The sequence below is a fragment of the Monodelphis domestica genome, chromosome 8 (genome assembly GCF_027887165.1).
Source record: "Monodelphis domestica isolate mMonDom1 chromosome 8, mMonDom1.pri, whole genome shotgun sequence".
Lineage (NCBI taxonomy): Eukaryota > Metazoa > Chordata > Mammalia > Didelphimorphia > Didelphidae > Monodelphis > Monodelphis domestica.
In genome coordinates this window covers 120836715-120854205 of record NC_077234.1, presented here as the reverse complement: position 1 = coordinate 120854205, position 17491 = coordinate 120836715, and the positions used below count along the sequence as shown (strand labels likewise).

General features: G+C 35.0%; 1 long non-coding RNA gene across 4 annotated transcripts in view; it reads right to left on the bottom strand.

Moving 5' to 3' along the window:
• LOC103097863 (uncharacterized) overlaps positions 1-13072 on the bottom strand; it is a 47937-nt gene extending 34865 nt beyond the window's left edge. The window contains exon 1 of one of the 4 annotated variants that reach the window (XR_001624199.2): positions 12999-13072. This is a non-coding gene — a long non-coding RNA (uncharacterized LOC103097863). Of the gene's footprint in view, positions 1-12989 lie in introns of all 4 variants that reach the window. The other 3 variants (XR_008913873.1, XR_001624198.2, XR_008913872.1) reach the window with 3 other exon arrangements.
• Between the last annotated feature and the right edge of the window lie 4419 nt (positions 13073-17491).

Here is a 17491-nt window from a genome sequence, read left to right as displayed (position 1 = left end):
GCACAGACCACATGCTGCACCAGAAGATCCAGAGTGAACTTTGTTATGTGGTGATTGGAATTGTGTGGGGCTGAATGCATTTGTTTTGTATGTATGTGCTTATGTTGAAGGGGACTGCCCCCAAACGGGCTTTTGGTCAATACATCTAGCCATCATTGGTTTTATTCTCTTTTCCTATTATCCTCAAATTATTTTAATTTCAAAGTTGGTATGTTTACAAGACCCACTGGAGAGATTCATCTTCTGTGGGTGTCAGGGGAAAATGAATAATTGAAAAGTTATTACCCTAATAAATAGAACTACAATTCCTAGGAGCCCGCTGACTTCCTGTCATTACGTACTTTCAGTAGACAGGGAATAAATATACAGTGGGCAGGCCTACTTACCTCTTCTTTAAGTATACAGCCAGTGTTGATAGTGGTGAGTAGGAATTTTGAAAATGCCTAACCAGCTATGGGCATGTGGTTTTTATTTTGTATCCTCCTTATTCCTTATTTCTAATGATTATTTAATAAACTTCCTAAAATATAATATTTTTACTATTAAGATATAAATTTAATTTTTACAGTTATGTAGCCTAATTACTAAATATAAGGCAAATTAGTCCTTAGCCAGAGGGGCCTTGACCTTGAGCTGAGGACCTGGGGATGCAGGAAGCCTCTCTCAAGACGGTAGGTCACTCCTGAGTTTGATCCATTCAGAAAGTCCAGGAAAGGAGTCAGTTTTTTTTTTTTAACTTACCCCACATGGTAGTTTTTAATGAGAATAGAAGCAGTCTCAGATAGTCAGAGCTCCTCCAAAGTTAAGGCAAAGACAAAAGACCTAAGAGCCTGCTCCCAGGAAGAGCTTGGAATTTTTAAAGACCATTTCTTTTCATCACTTCCTTTTCTTCCACTTTATGGGTACCAATGATAGCTAAAGCTTTGATTAGTACTGCCCAGAAGCCAGTCAATTTATTCTGATTCATCACCCACTATCACACAGGTGGGTCACAGTCCTCCCCTACTCAAGTATAAGTGGGGTGTTTACATTCTGGTGATTAAATATAAAAATGGTAAGTGGAGAGTTAATTTAATATTCCAGCAAAAACCTCTCTGGAACTAAAAAAAAAAAGACTTGTCTACCCTTGTCACTCAGACTTCTGCTGGCAATCTCTAGGCTCTCAAGGTTCTCAAAAGTTGGCTGAGGACACCACAGATTTACACCTAAGAGCAGAGAGATATACAACACCAATAGGCTGAGGAACATGGAGCTTTGACACAGAGATAGGGCAGGGCTGCAAACAGCAGATGGTGCCACAGAGACTCAAAAAATAGACTCAGAGCAAAAACCACTTATAGCTTTATACACAGTGAGTCTTCCCTTTTCACTAAGACTTCTGACTGGGAAGGGATGGAAAAATCAACAAAGCAATGGCCACCAAAACACAAGAACTACAATCTATAATTACACCCCCAAAATAAGAAAAAGCTTTTGATTCTGAATAATTTCTTAGAGAAACCACATACTGCAGAGGAGATAGCAAAGGGTGGAAAACAAGCAAACACATCCAAAATCCCAAAAAAATTAAAATTGTTCATAAGCTCTCCAAGAAATCAGGCTGTAATTTGAGAACCAAGTTAAAAAGATAAGAGAAACATGGGGAAAAAGTGAGAAATAGTTCAAAAAGAAAATAACAGTTTACCCAAACTTACATATCTATTTAGTGCTATACCCATTGAACTTACAAATTTTTTTTTTACTGAATTAGAAAAAACCATGACAAAGTTCATTTGGAAGAACAAAGGATCAAGGATATCCAGGGAAATAATGAAAAAAAAATACAAAGTAAAGTGGCCTTGCAGTCCCAGATCTCAAACTCTATTATAAAGCAGTGGTCATCAAAACAATTTGGTACTGGCTAAGAGACAGAAAGAAGGATCAGTGGAATAGACTTGGGATAAGTGACTTCAGCAAGTTAGTTTATGACAAACCCAAAGACCCCAGCTTCTGGGACAAAAACCCACTATTTGACAAAATTTGCTGGGAAAACAGGTAGAAAGTGTGGGAGAGATTAGGTTTGGATCAACACCTCACACCCTACACCAAGATAAACACAGAATGGGTGAATGGCTTGAAAATAAAGAAGGACAAAAGTAAATTAGGTGAACACAGAATAGTATACATGTCAGACCTGTGGGAAAGGAAGACTTCAAACCAAGCAAGACATAGAAAGAGTCACAAAATGTAAAATAAACAATTTTGATTATATCAAATTAAAAAGGTTTTGTACAAACAAAACCAATGTAACCAAAATGAGAAGGGAAGCAACCAATTGGGAAACAATCTTCATAACAAAAACCTCTGACAAAGGTCTAATTACTCAAATTTATAAAGAGCTAAATCAATTGTACAAAAAACCAAGCCATTCTCCAATTGATAAATGGTCAAGGGACATGAACAGGCAGTTCTCAGCCAAAGAAATCAAACCTATCAATAAGCACATGAAAAAGTGCTCTAAATCTCTGACAATCAGAGAGATGCAAATCAAAACAACTCTGAGGTATCACCTCACACCTAGCAGATTGGCCAACACAACAGCAAAGGAAAGCAATGAATGCTGGAGGGAATGTGACAAAGTCAGGACATTGATTCATTGCTGGTGGACTTGTGAATTGATCCAACCATTCTGGAGGGCAATTTGGAACTATGCCCAAAGGGCGATAAAAGACTGTCTGCCCTTTGATCCAGCCATAGCACTGCTGGGTTTGTACCCCAAAGAGATAATAAGGAAAAAGACTTGTGCAAGAATATTCATAGCTGCGCTCTTTGTGGTGTCCAAAAATTTGTAAATGAGGGGATGCCCTTCAATTGGGGAATGGCTGAACAAATTGTGGTATCTGTTGGTGATGGAATACTATTGTGCAAAAAGGAATAATAAAGTGGAGGAGTTCCATGGAGACTGGAACAACCTCCAGGAAATGATGCAAAGCAAAAGGAGCAGAACCAGGAAAACATTGTACACAGAGACTGATACACTGTTGTACAATCGAAAGTAATGGACTTCTCCATCAGTGTCAATGCAATGTCCCTGAACAAACTGCAGGGATCAAGAAGAAAAAAACACTATCCACAAGCAGAGGACAAATTGTCAGAGTAAAAACACCAAAGAAAAGCAACTGCTGGACTACAGGGGTTGAGAGGACATGACTGAGGAAAGACGCTAAATAAACACCCTAATGCAAATACCAACAACATGAAAATGGGATCGAATCAAGGACACATGTGATACCCAGTGGAATTATGCATCAGCTATGGGTGTGGTAGTGGGAAGGGGGGAGGAAAAGAAAATGATCTTTGTTTCCAAGGAATAATGTATGAAAATGAACAAATAAAATAATGTTTAAAAGTAAAAAGAAAAAAAGAAAAGAAAATAACAGTTTAAAAGACAGAATCTTCCATTGAAAAGAATCCCAGAAATCAAATGAAATGATAAGTAAATTGAAGACCAGAAATAACCTGCTAAAAGCCATGAAAAGCAAGATAGACCAAAATGAAAAGAAAAAAAAATCATAGACTGAAAACCAGTTTTCAAAAACCAGAATTGGGCAATTAGAAGCTAATTATCTAACAAGACAGCAAACATTAATAAAGCAAAGTGAAATGAATGACAAAATAGAAGGAAACATGAAATATCTCACTGAGAAAATCACTGATCTGGAAAACCAATCTGAAAGAGACAATTTGTGAATCATTGGTCTATCTGAAAACCTAGAAATAAGCAGAAACCTTGACATCATACTACAAGAAAATAACCAAGAAATCTGCCTTGATTTTCTTGAACAGGAGGGCAAAATAGACATTGAAAGAATCCATAGATCACCCTTTACATTAAATCCTCAAAAAGACAACCACAGGAATATAACTGCAAAATTCAAGAGCTTTCAAGCTAAGAAGAAAATATTATTACAAGAAGCCAGAAAGAGACAATTCAGATATCAAGGAGCACCAGTCAGGATTACACAGGATCTATCAACCTCCACACTAAAGGACAACAAGGCTTGGAATATGATATTCCTGAAAGGCAAGAGAATTTGGGTCTACAAGCAAGGATCACCTACTGTGAAAGAGGGAAATGCTAAAATGAATGAAAAAGACTGGATGGAATCCTGCTGCCATCAGGGGGATGGGATGGAATATTAATTCAACTTAAAGCTGGAACACTTGAGAACTGCTGGGTTCTTCTCTGCCTGGCTTGAGGAGAGAAGGAACAAAACTCCTACTGAGAATATAATCTATATCCATTAATCCTTTGCTGAGAAACAGAAGACCCAGTCCATTCATTGGTGATATAATTAGGATAGAGACTTTTCCCTTAGGGGAAGGCAAGAGCTTATCCTGAAGAAGTTATATGCCAACCATATCTTTGAGACAAGAAATACCAATATCTTGAGCTCATGAAGACATTAAATATAGTCTGGGTCCCAGTCTACTGATTCAAACCCCTAAATCCATCTGTAGAGGGGAAATAGTCAGGGACTTCCTGTTCCCTCTACCCTTTTATACCTCAACTCTTTTACACAATAAATAGATATTTTTTGTTTATACTGAAGACTTAACCATCTTCAATGTACTGGGAAGGGGAATTACAAAATACATCAACTAAGAAGGAAGAGACTGAAGAGGATTTTCACTCACCTTTTGGCTCTCGTCTGACCTGACTCCATAGTCAAAGAACTCAGCCTGGGGAAGGGGAGGAAGAAGTGATACTACCTTCTATATATTCCCTCTTTTCCACATATGTGTCCACACATTGGTTCATTCTTGATTTCCCCCACTAGTACACTACCCATCCATCAAAAGTGACTATATGCTTCCAGTGAATAGTATGGGCATTAAAAAGAGGGTTCCAAATATTTGTAAAGAAAAGGCCAGAATTAAATGCAAACTTTGATAACAAATACAAAAATCTAGAGAAACATGAAAAGGTAAATAAGAGAGGGGAATTTTAAACTTTTTTTTCTTTAAGGGCTTGTTTATATTACTATATGAAAAAATACTATTTGTAACTCTCAAAAATTGTATTCATTATTATAGTAGATAGAAGAGGTTGGGGTACTAAGTAGTTTAAGGTGGCATGCAATAAAAGAAAAGGGAAGGAATAGAAGATGGCACCAAGAGAAACTTCAAGGAATAAGATAAATAGGACAATCTATGCAACACAAAGAGATGCAGGGGACAGGGAGGGGAATAATACTATTATAAGAAGGATAGGAAAAGAGTGCTAATAGGTAATGCTTAAACCTTACTCTCAGTGGAATCAATTCTGAGAGGAAAGAGCATCTAGGTCCACTGGGGTATGAAATTCTATCTTACAGTACAGGGAAGTTAAGAGGGAAAAACCAAGGAGGGGAGTGGGGTGAGTGTAGCAGTCCACCCCTAGCTATGGGCAAGGGGAACAGTTGGTATGTGCAGATTGCCTTATGGCTGGGAAGGCCTCTGACCCTTGACCCCAGCTTCTCCTAGGTTAGGCGGGAAAACAAGTTTCTTTGTTCTCGCCTGGTTAAGAGAAACCACACCTATGCCTTGTCATTAACCAATGAGGGTCATCCCTATGTACTGTGTAGCAAAGTGTATAAGTAGGCCAGCAAGCTCCGCCTTCTCTCTCTCTCTCTCTCTCTCTCCTTCTCTTTCAGGCTAGCTGATGGCTGTCCTGGCAGGAGCTTGGCCTCTGGCCAAGCTCCATCTTTAATCTTTCTCTATTCATCTCTCTGACCTGTGTGGTATTAAATATGGATCTCTGGACTGGTAAAAGCCTTCGGAATGGTCCTTTGATCAGAGCTTGGCTGTGGCTCATTGATAATTAATAAAGACTCATTCTGACCACCTCATATCTCTAATTTGACTCCATCATCCCCCTCGTGGTATCTAAAATTTCTATCCTGTCTCTATCTTCCTACCTTGAGGCTTCTCTCCCCTCTGAGAGAGCTACAGTGAGGAATACAAAAAGGAAGAAAAAGGAAGGGAAGGAATTTAATAGACTTAAAAAAAAAGAGGGAAACAAAAAGGGAGGGGGAGGAAAGAATGGGAATTAGAGGGGACTGATTAAAAGCAAACCACTAGTATAGAAGGAAATAGCAAAAGAAGAAAGGGAAGAACTAGGAGAGGAAATCAATATGTTGGGGAATACACAGGTGGTAATCATAAATCTGAATGTGAATTCATCTATTAAATAGAAGCAAATAGCTGAGTGGAGTAAAAACCAAAATCCTATCATATGTTGTCTACAAGAAGCACACATGAGGTAGGTAGACACGCACAGGGTAAAGGTAAGAGGCTGGTGCAAAATATATTGGGCATCAACTGAGAAAAAGAAGGCAGGAGTCACAATCATGATATCTGACAATATCAACATAAAAATAGATCTAATTAAAAGAGATAGGGAAGGTAATTACTTCCTGATAAAAGGCAATATAGATGATGAGGAAAAATCAGTACTCAACATATATTCACCAAATGGTATAACATCCAAATTTCTATAGGAGGAACTAGTGGAGCTCACGGATGAAATAGATAGAAAAAGTACACTAGTGGAAGAACTGAATCTTCCTCTATCAGATCTAGATGAATCAAAACAAAAAATAAATGATAAAGAGTTAAGAGTTGTGAATGAAATCTTAGAAAAAATAGAGTTAAAAATATATGGGGAAAAACAAATAGGGACATAAAGGAACACATCTTCTTTTCAGCAACATATGGTACATTTACAAAGATTGACCATGTACTAGGACAAAAAACCATGTCAAACAAGTGCAAAAGAGCAGAAATAATAAATGTATCCTGTTAAGGTCATAATGCAATAAAAATAATAATTAGTAAGAGTACATGGAGAGGTAAATGAAAAATTAATTTGAAATTAAACGTTACAATTCTCCAAAATCAGATGGCTAAAGAACAAATAAGAGAAAAAAAATAATTTCACTGATGAGAATGACAATGAAGAGATATCCTATCAAATTCTATGGGATGGAGCCAAAGCAGTACTCAGGGAGAATCTTATATCTTTCAGTGCATATATTAACAAATTAGTGAGGGCAAACATCAATGAATTGAGCAAGAAAATAAAAAAAAAAACCTAGAAAGAGAACAACTTTAAATTCCCCAGATTAAAACTAAATTAGAAATCCTGAAAATTAAAGGAGAAATTAATAAAATTGAAAGGTAAAAAATAAAACCTATTGAATTAATAAATAAGACTAGAACCTGGTACTTTGAAAAAACAAATAAAACAGAAAAAATAATGTTTATTATAATAAAAAAAGGAAAGAAGAAACCAAATTAACAGTATCAAGGATGAAAAGGGAGATCTCATGTCTAATGAAGAAGAAATTAAGGCAATCATTAAATTCACATAATTCATATTAACAAGCAAGCCAACAAAAATCACAAGATTATCTCATTATGTGCAGAAAAAGCCTTTGACAAAACACAACACTCAATCCTATTGAAAACACTAGAAATATAGGAATAGAAGGGTCATTCCTAAAAATAATAAACAGTATATATCTAACACCATCAGCAAATATCACCTGCAATAGGATTAATAGAAGCCTTCCCAATAAGATCAGGAGTGAAACAAGGATGCCCAATATCACTTCCATTATTTAACATTTTACTAGAAACACTAGCTGTAGTAATTAGAGAAGAAAAATAAATTGAAGTTACTGAAATAGTCAATGAGGAGAATAAACTAGCATTCTTTGCAGATGATATGATGGTCTACTTAAATAATCCTAGAGAATCAACTAAAAAAATAGTGGAAATAATCAACAACTTCAGCAAAGTTGCAGGATACAAAATAAGCCCACAGAAATCATCAGCATTTCTACATATTTCCAACATGTCCCGACAGCAAGACTTAGAAAGAGAAATTTCATTTAAAATCACCCTAGACAATATAAAATACTTAGGCATCTATCTGCCAGGAAAAACACAGGAATTATATGAAAACAAACTACAAAACACTTTCCACACAATTAAAATCAGATTTAAACAATTGGAAAAATTTTAATTGCTCATGGGTAGGACAAGCTAACATAATAAAAATGACAATCCTAGCCAAATTAATTTACTTATTCTGTGCCATTCCTATCAAACTACCAAGAAATATTTGGAAGAACAAAAGATCAAGAATATTAAGGGAAATAATGAAAAAATTGTGAATGAAGGTAGCCTAGATGTACTAGATCTTAAACTGCACTTTAAAACATTGGTCATCAAAACAATATGCTACTGGCTAATAGACAGAAGGTAGGATCAATGGAATACACTTGGGAAAAATGACCTCAGCAAGACAGTGAATGATAAATCCAAAAATCCCAGCTTTAGGGACAAAAATCCACTATTTGACAAAAAATGCTAGGTAATTGGAAAACATTATGGGATTAAAAGTTTTAGATCAACATCTCATACCCTATACAAGATAAATTCAGAGAGGTGAATGACTAGAATATAAAGAAGGAAACTATAACTTTATAAGCACATGAAAAACTGTTCCAAATCTCTTATAATCAGAGAGAGATAATACAGACATTTTGTGGAGCAAATGAGATAATATTTCTAAAAGTGAAATCATTTAGCATAGTGCCCTGGCACATTGTAAGTAATATATAAATGCTTATTCCCTCTTCATTTTTATGGTATGATAATATTAGGTTTCTGTTTCTATTCTCAATTTATTGTGTTGTAAAATTTCATTCTAAACCTAATTTTTTCTATATCTTTCCAATATTCCTATTAATTTTTGTCAAAGAGGGCTTTATTTCAAGTAATCTATGTTTTCATATTTGTTAAATATTAAGTTATTGAGTAAAATTATTTTGATTCTACCTAGTCTAGTCTATTTCATTATCCTAACCAATACTAAATGTTTTTCATGATTACTGCTATACAATATAGTTTGTTTTTTAGAAGGGAATAAATGAATGAGAAGATAAAATATTTATTAGGCACTTAACAATGTACAAAGTACTATCCTAAGGGCTGGGGATATATAGATATAGATATAGATAAACACACACACAAACACACATGTATTTATGTATATTTGTGTATGTATGTGTATGCATATCTAGATATATGAAATTAAGATAAATTCTGCTCTGACATTTTATATTTCAGTGGAGAAGATGACAAATAAGGAAGATTTTACTGCATATCAGATATAGGTCTTGTGATCCTTGGGGCATACAGACTGCACTAGTATCTCTCTCTTTAATTCAATTTCCACTGATGAAATGAAATGTTTTTAATGTTGAAACATTTGACAGCACCGTAGACTTTTGTGCCCAATACTTTCTTTTCAATTAATCAATCGACAAACATTTATTGAGTGCCTACTATATGCCAAACACAGTACTAAGCATTGGAGATACAAATACAAATAATAATTAAAAAAATAAATACATTCCCTGCTCTTAAGGAGCTAATAAGGAAAGAAGTCCAAAAGCAGTGTAGCTTTTAGAAAATAGGGAGGAATAACCATACCAAGACCCCTCTAAAGAGAAAACCTCTATCCCACGGTCCACTTTTTTAGTCAAATGGCCCAAGCAGAAAGGCCAAAGTAATTAGGGAGATTCCATATTGCATCAATATGAATACTAAACAGATTTGATCTTGCAGCATTTCCCAGGGATGAGTTTCCTGGGGAAGGATGGAATGATGGAGAGATGCAAAGAGTCCAAAAGTAGTGTAACCAATGGCATTAGTGCTATTCTCCATTTATTTTCAATTTCAATTTTATTTTTTTACTTTACATTAAAGATCTTTTGTTCCTCAAAATTATTCATGCGATTATTTTCTCAAATTATTCACTATATGTCTTTGGTAGCTCGGTTTTTACAGAACTACATCAATAAATTACCTTTGTTAGTTTCATCATTTGTGGTGTATTGCCAGGGTCTGGCCATCAGCTCTGAATATTCCTCCGTTTATTTATATCATTATTTAAGTTGGAATGGAAAGCTGCTTCAGATTCCTCTCATATTGTCAAAGTCATGCTTCTTCTCCAAGGTCCTGCCATTAGTAGGTTTTGGTGGAAAGAACACAGGAGCTTAAGACTCCATCCAGATTTCAGTTCCTTTTCCAATCAGACCAGTGTAGTCAGACAAATTTATCTGCAGTCTGGTCCTTTGCCCTTCCTTGGCTCTCTTTTCCCTCTGTGGATGTTCTGATCTGAACATCTGATGTTTTTTGTAGTGTGTGGGGAAAATGGGGAGAATGTTCCAGGCAGAGGCTCTGAAGCCTTGAAGGTATCTTAAATGATAAGCAGCTTAGGGAGGAGGCAGTCCTCTCTGATACCCTTGGATAGAATTAGTGACTGAGAAATGAGGAAAAGCATATTCTACTGATAAAATTTCTCCAACCAAAGTGGACCTAGAGATATGATAGAGTCACCCTTGGATGGATCTTTAAATTTTCAGTGTTAGCATTCATACAGAGACAATCAGCAAATGCTGGGTACATTGTTTTGCTGATTGTCCAGGATTAAGAAAGTGGTGGGGAAGGTATTAACAATGCAAATTAAATTTTAAAATGTGTCTTGTAGATTTTTTTTAAAGAAAGCCACTTGGTAAACATTTACCATGCATTGTTAAACAATTTACCTTGAATGAAACTCAGCATAAGCCCTGAGCAAAAGCCCACAAGTCAGTTTGAACTTTCTGGAAGGGATTATACCTTGATAGGCATCGCTTTTTCCTTCAATAGATTCAGCTGTAATTTCTTTGCACCTGGCATAGAATTCCTCTTTGGGAGAGTTTTTGAGAATAAACAGAATCTAAGGTAACTCCTTTTCCAGATTGTTGGGCCAGTGACACAGCATGTCTTATTATATTACAATTATCTTCATATTTATCTCTTTGCAAATTCTTGTTATAAATTCTGCATTTTTTCTTTTTTTCCTTTATTATGAATAATTTTTTAGGCTGGTAGTCTGATGGCACACAACAAACAATGCCTTTATTTTCCTTTCCCAGCAGAATTCTTTAATCAGACTATCATTTTGCAGCAACTTCCTTTTTATGGTAATATCAGTGCAAAAGTCAAGAATATTTCATTTCAAATTCTACAGACATATGTCCATTCTTTGGACATTAGAACAAAAGGCTATAACATTTAGAGTTCCAAAACTTAAGTGAATATTTATAATTCATCTAAAATCTCTGTAATACTTTGTAATCTCTTCTCTATTTGACATTCAAACACTGACACAGCAAAAGTAGAGAGAATTACCTTCACTGAACCAAAAATTGTTTTGGAGTTTTTCTTTCTTTTTATGAATCTCCATAGCCAAAAAAATTAATGACTAAGTGGCAAGAGTGGAATTTTAAATTTGATATTAATAAAGTTCAATAATATATTGGAATTAGAGATACATCAGTAGTTTGGCTGAATGTCATCTATACTAAGTCTTTTTCAGCTTTTATATTAGTTATAAAATCTTATTCTGCATTATTTAGAATGTTGATGACAATTAATGATTAATGACAAACAATGATGTGTGAAATATTGTTTATTTAGATTTTATAAACTGTAAAGTACTATATGAATGTAATCTATTATTATGACATGTTAAGCAGATTTACATATTTCAGAGGGTGTCCTATAATTTTCTTAATATGGAACATGCTTGTTGAATTTTTCTTCTAATATCACTTTGTTTAAATCATTGAAGACAGGAAAAGAATGGAAAGGTTTTCAATGAGGTCTGACAATTTGGAAGTACAGTTTCATTATTAGGTAATCAAATGTAAAAGGTAATCAGGTAAAATGGATTTGCTCAATACAATTTATATTCTAACTAAATTACCACACAGAGATTTGGAAAAAATGAATTATATAATCTCCAGGAAATTTTCTAAACACCTTGGAAAGAGGTAAAATTTTATGATTTTTATAAGTTGTGACATGTCAGATATTCTATTTTCATGAATTAAAAAGTAGAAAGAAATTAACCAAAAGCATCTTTTAAGTCAAGATTTATCTGGTTATGAAAAGATATCATCTCAACTTCTTTGAGAAAGCATTCATGTTTATGTATGGTTCAACTATGTGATCAAACATATAATAAAATCTTCTTCAGCAATAATAACTTTGTAATATAGAACATATTTTATTCTAAATTCCTGTTACTATTTGAGGAAGAGTTCTCTTACTGGGAATCTTTATTTCATTTTCCTTGCCTATATTTTTTTAACTAGTGTTTTACAGTGTCTATTTTGGGGGCCTAGTAGGCACAGCAATTTAGGTAAGGAAAACATATTGGGGAAATAGCTAAGACACATTAGTTCTTCATCTTACTTCCTCTAACCAAGGAACCATAACAGAAAATGTATGTGAAAACAAATATTCCTTTCTAGAAAAACAGAAGAGTTAATTAATTTTACAAAAGATAATGTTTAAAAAGAGCAAGAAAAAAACCATAAATATTTTAAAAATACTATTTGTATGACTGGGTGAAGTAACAGCTGGTTTGCAATGTCTTTCTATTTTCAGCTATTTTTAAAAGTGCAAATTTTACATCTTTGTATGTACTTAGTATTGTTTAGGACAACACCTGGGGGGGGGGGGGGTTGTAGTGCTGGTGGACCTAAGGATAAGACAAATTATCTAAAAGTGAGCAGTATGTTTAGAAAACCAGAGTTGTTGTCACAAAGGAAGGGTTCAGAATTTTATGGTACAATGGAAAGAGGACTGGAGAAGGCTGGATAAAGATGGCCCCATGAAGAATTCTAGCTTAGTGCATATCCCCTGATAACAACATAGAAAACAAAGAACTACAAAATTATCCCAAGTAATACTGTAACATCTCCAACTGCCTTTTACATAGCACAAATTGGAAACATCCCATGAGAATTTCAACCTCAACATTTCTGATTTATTATGACCCATCCATGAAAGGAGGGCACCTATGGGAGGGGGAAGGAAGACATGGGGTTCCTTTGTCATACCTTATTTACCTGCTTTCTCCTAATACGATTACTGCATCCTGCTTGTCCTCCAGAAGTTGTGGCTGTTAACAAGTAGTCCCAGCCTGGGGAGACCTGTTTTATGTCATAAAGAAAAAGATCACAAAGGGGTCCTCAGGTGGGTTGGGGGAAAATAAGCTGCATTCTTTGGAATCTCTCTGGGAAAGATCACATGAGGAGCAAATAGGATTTAATGCATCAATCACACTTTACTGAGGCAAAGATAGACAGTATGAGGAAGTAATAAGAGTTGGACAAACTCTGGGAATGGAGTTGGGAATATTGCAGTAGCAGTAGAGATTCTGGCAGGTGGAGGATCCTCAAGGGAGCAGAGTTTGGCAGTTCCATTCTAATAGAGTTTTAGGTGGGATAGCCTGACTCTTATTTGCAACCTCTTGGGGTTCACACATGAACATATCAGTATTATCTCAATGTTATCAGTACAAGCATACACTTAGCTCAGTTTGCATAACATTCCTCTGGTTTTGTTGTGTATTTTTGGAGCTTATTTGCAACTCAGAGACTGGGGGAAGTTATAATATTAGAAGCTTTTCCTACTTTAGAACATAGTTTCTGCATATGGCTTTAACTAAATTAGGGAGCTGTTATTAGCCTTTGCTTTCTTAATTCCTAGTTCCTATTTTTTGGGATGTTATACTTTCTATATTTTATATATAGTCTTTATACTTTATAAATGTACTCACTATAGCAACTGGTAGGGCAGTCAGAGGTACCATGACCTAATTTCTTTCTTTATTTTTTTTAAACCCTTACTTTCAATACTGTATATTTCAATACTGCATATATGGTTCCAAGGCAGAATATCAATAAGGGAAAGGAAAAGGACTTAAGTATTTTGTTCAAGTCACACAGCTAAGAAGTGTCCTAGGCCGAATTTGAACCCAGTTCCTCCCCTCTCTAGCCCTGGCTTTCAATACACTGAGTCACTTTGCTGCCACCCTCCAACCCCATGATATAATTTCAACACAACGTCCAAAAGAGAAGATATAACTAGCTGTAAATTAAATAATATATAGAATATAAATTATATATTATATGTAATTAAAATAATTAATTACATTTTCTCTCAACCTCCCCTTCTTCCCAATATTTCCATTACACTCAAGGGTACCACCATTCTTAAAGTCATGTAGTCTCATAACATAGGTGTCATCCTCAAATCATCACTTCCTCTCTACCCATTGTCATATCTTAGTATTCTGACCTTCATAATGTCAATCTTATATTTTGAATTTTTCTGCTACTCACTATCACCTTTCTCATATCTCTAATTCAATCATTAATCACATCATGCCTAGATTATTGCAACGATGTTCTAGCTTTTTTTTTTCTCTTCCTTCAGTCTCTACTCACTTCTATCCATCCTTCCCTCGGATCCCAAAGTTATTTTACTAGAATGCAGGCGTGTAGTTGAGTGGAAGATAAGGGTAAGAAAATTAAAATATGTGGGGTAGATGTAACGTTTTCATTTCTCTGTTGATTAATGGTAGAGTCTAAAAGAAAGTAGAAAGGAAAGGAGTTAGAAAGTTAATGACTAGATATAAAGATATGTACATATATATGTATATATATATATATATATATAATCTGATTTCATAGCTCTTGTTCAATGGCAACTTTCTATGATTCTATTGACTCAAGGCTAATATCCTTTGATCCATAGAATGATGCTATCTCAGTATGAGAAAATTTGATAACTCATGACAAAAGCCCATGATAAGAGTACAAATCCCAAGGTAAATTAATGACAATACAAGTAAGGAAATGTTTAATTCCTTGAGTATTAAACATATAAACAGCTATTAGAGCAAATTAGGGGACTTTTATTTGGTTATGTGAGGTCTTCATCACAAAGAGTCACCAATATCGTGTGCTACTGAATATTTATCTGTTGTAGTTGTAGCAGAGCTAGTTTCTACTCTGGTAATTTTTGGTTTAATTTTTAGTTTTGTGAAAAAAATACAAATTACTGAGACTTTTGGCTATGGGTAGTGCAATACTCCTTTACATGACAAAGAGAGAAAAAGACAGAGAGAGAGAGAGAGAGAGAGAGAGAGAGAGAGAGAGAGAGAGAGAGAGAGAGAGAGAGAAAGAGAGAGAGTATGGATATTCAAAAATGATACTGTAATTAATTAACCTCTTTATGCTTCGTTAATAACTTTAAAAGTATCTAGCAAAAATTAGTAGCTACAGTTGATAAAATAATAGCTTTTTAGCCAGCAAATTCTTGCTCTAGAAGAAAAGAACTGAGGGAGGAAAAAAAATACAGTGTGGGAGTAAAAATGATGAATCAGTGAAACAAAGTGGTTCATACTATGGGATTGCAATTAATGGTATTCTTGGAATTGATTAAAATTGCCCAATTTTTATAAGGGCTTTATTTAAAGAAATTGTTAGTACATTTCATTTACCTCGCTAAGCGGTGAGATTACACAAAGATGGCATTCCATTTAAAGAAAATGTCAAGTAGGTTTGAATTTTATCAGTTTGCTATAAAATTACCTGCTTTTTGAAAGTAATCTTTAAGAGTTCAAAAGACAAAGAACACATTCATGGAAGTATCTTCAGTAAAAGCAGTATTTCTGGCAAGAATAGCATGTACCCTCTTGTCATTTTGTAAAAGAAAAATAAAATAAAATATAAAAACTCTTGTTAATTTCTTTTCTGAGCTTATAATATCAATGTTTTACCTTTCTTATATCTGTATTATTGCTTTATGTTTTATATTATGGGTCCTCACTGGTGATCACATTTAACTTAACTTCTGAACTACCACTCAGCACAACAAGGGTCATAAATACAAAGAAAATGAACCAATGACTAAATAGGTGAAGGCTAAGGATATAACTTTGAATGGAAAACCTTAGCACCATCTCTGAAACCACTAAAATTTCTAAAACTGAAGACAGATGAAGCATAGATAAATCTTGACCCTCCTCTCAATTAGACTTCTTATATTTTACATCCTCCTCATTAGAAGGTCTTCTAGTGACCCAGAGGGGTTGATGACTCTCTTCTCTGCCATTGTCTCAAGGCCACCTCCCATTATCTTCCCTTATATTAGAGATCTAGTGACTAGTGTCCCAATTCCATTTTACCCCTTAAGAGTGGATTTGCTTTTTAAAAGGGACATCATTTACTTCAAACACAGAACAACTACAAAGAGAAAAAAAAAAACACTTGTTACATAAGAAGATATCACCATGCCCAGGCACACCACTCCAGTCTCAGGAAAGGAGTGGAGATGAGAAATAAACTCACATAATGCCTCAAGTTCTAAATAGTATTAGTCTCACTAAGTTCAAATTCAAAGATTTCTGAATCTGCCCTTTGCTACTCCTGACTTTCCTTTACTCCTGGGCTGACTAGGACATCTGCATTTTTGGGCTCTTGGATTCTCATCCACTCACACCCCAAATAATTGAAAAGCTTCACTGATTGAATAAAGGAAAGAAAGGCCGAGCCCCGGGGCCATTTCTAGAGGCTTCAAGGCATAAATGGAAGTAGAGTGAGGTAGACCTCTCCCCTTTCCACTTGTTGGAAAGAAGTCTTTACCTTCAGATAGGAATGCAGGGAAAAATCCATATTGCATAGTCCTAATGTTTTGAAAATAAACAGTTGGAGCTCTAGAACCAATGGTAGAAAATCTGCTCCCAATGATATATTAGACTACTAGAATATCTGACCTTGTGCCAGTTTTCCAGTGGCTCATAACTCTGCATTTATGACTTTATAATCAATGCATTTTAATAAATACATATACTTGGAGATACACACACACACACACACACACACACACACATAATTTTAAAAGTTAGACCTTTAAGTCAGAGGCTATTTACTTTTCTCTGTAACCCCAGCATCTTTCACAGTTCTTGGTGTATAGTTAATGCTTACGACATGCTTATTGTTTAAGTGGCACAGGTTCTAATTTTAAATAAATGTAGAAGAGTCCATACATTAACACCAAAAATATATTCATTCCTAAACAAGGTGAATGGGAATTTACATGTGCAATGGGAGAAATATCTCCTCTCTCCGTTCATGTGGTGGGTAACTGCTGTCAAATCTATATTTACCATAATGCAGAAATTATGGAGGTAAAAACCTAGCTTTTATTATTATGCTCAAGCATATGTTCAGGCCTCAAAAAGAGCCTGAACCATCATGAGGAATTTTAAAAAGCTTTTTCAAGGCAAATTATGTCAGAGTGAGAGAGAAATAATTTATTTACTTGGTGCAAACACATATTTTCTTCTTAGGCCATAAGAATTAAAGAAGAGATAGAGCCATAAATGCATGCTTCCTTCAGTGTCATAAAAGTTGAACAAACTTAAACAGTCATAATCTCATACATCACCTAATGAAGAGAGGTAAACTAAGTCATTGACCAGAAAAATCTGTTTTTCCCCTGGGAAAGTAGAAATCAGAACTGAGGTTTCCTGTGAAGGTCAGTCAGCTCA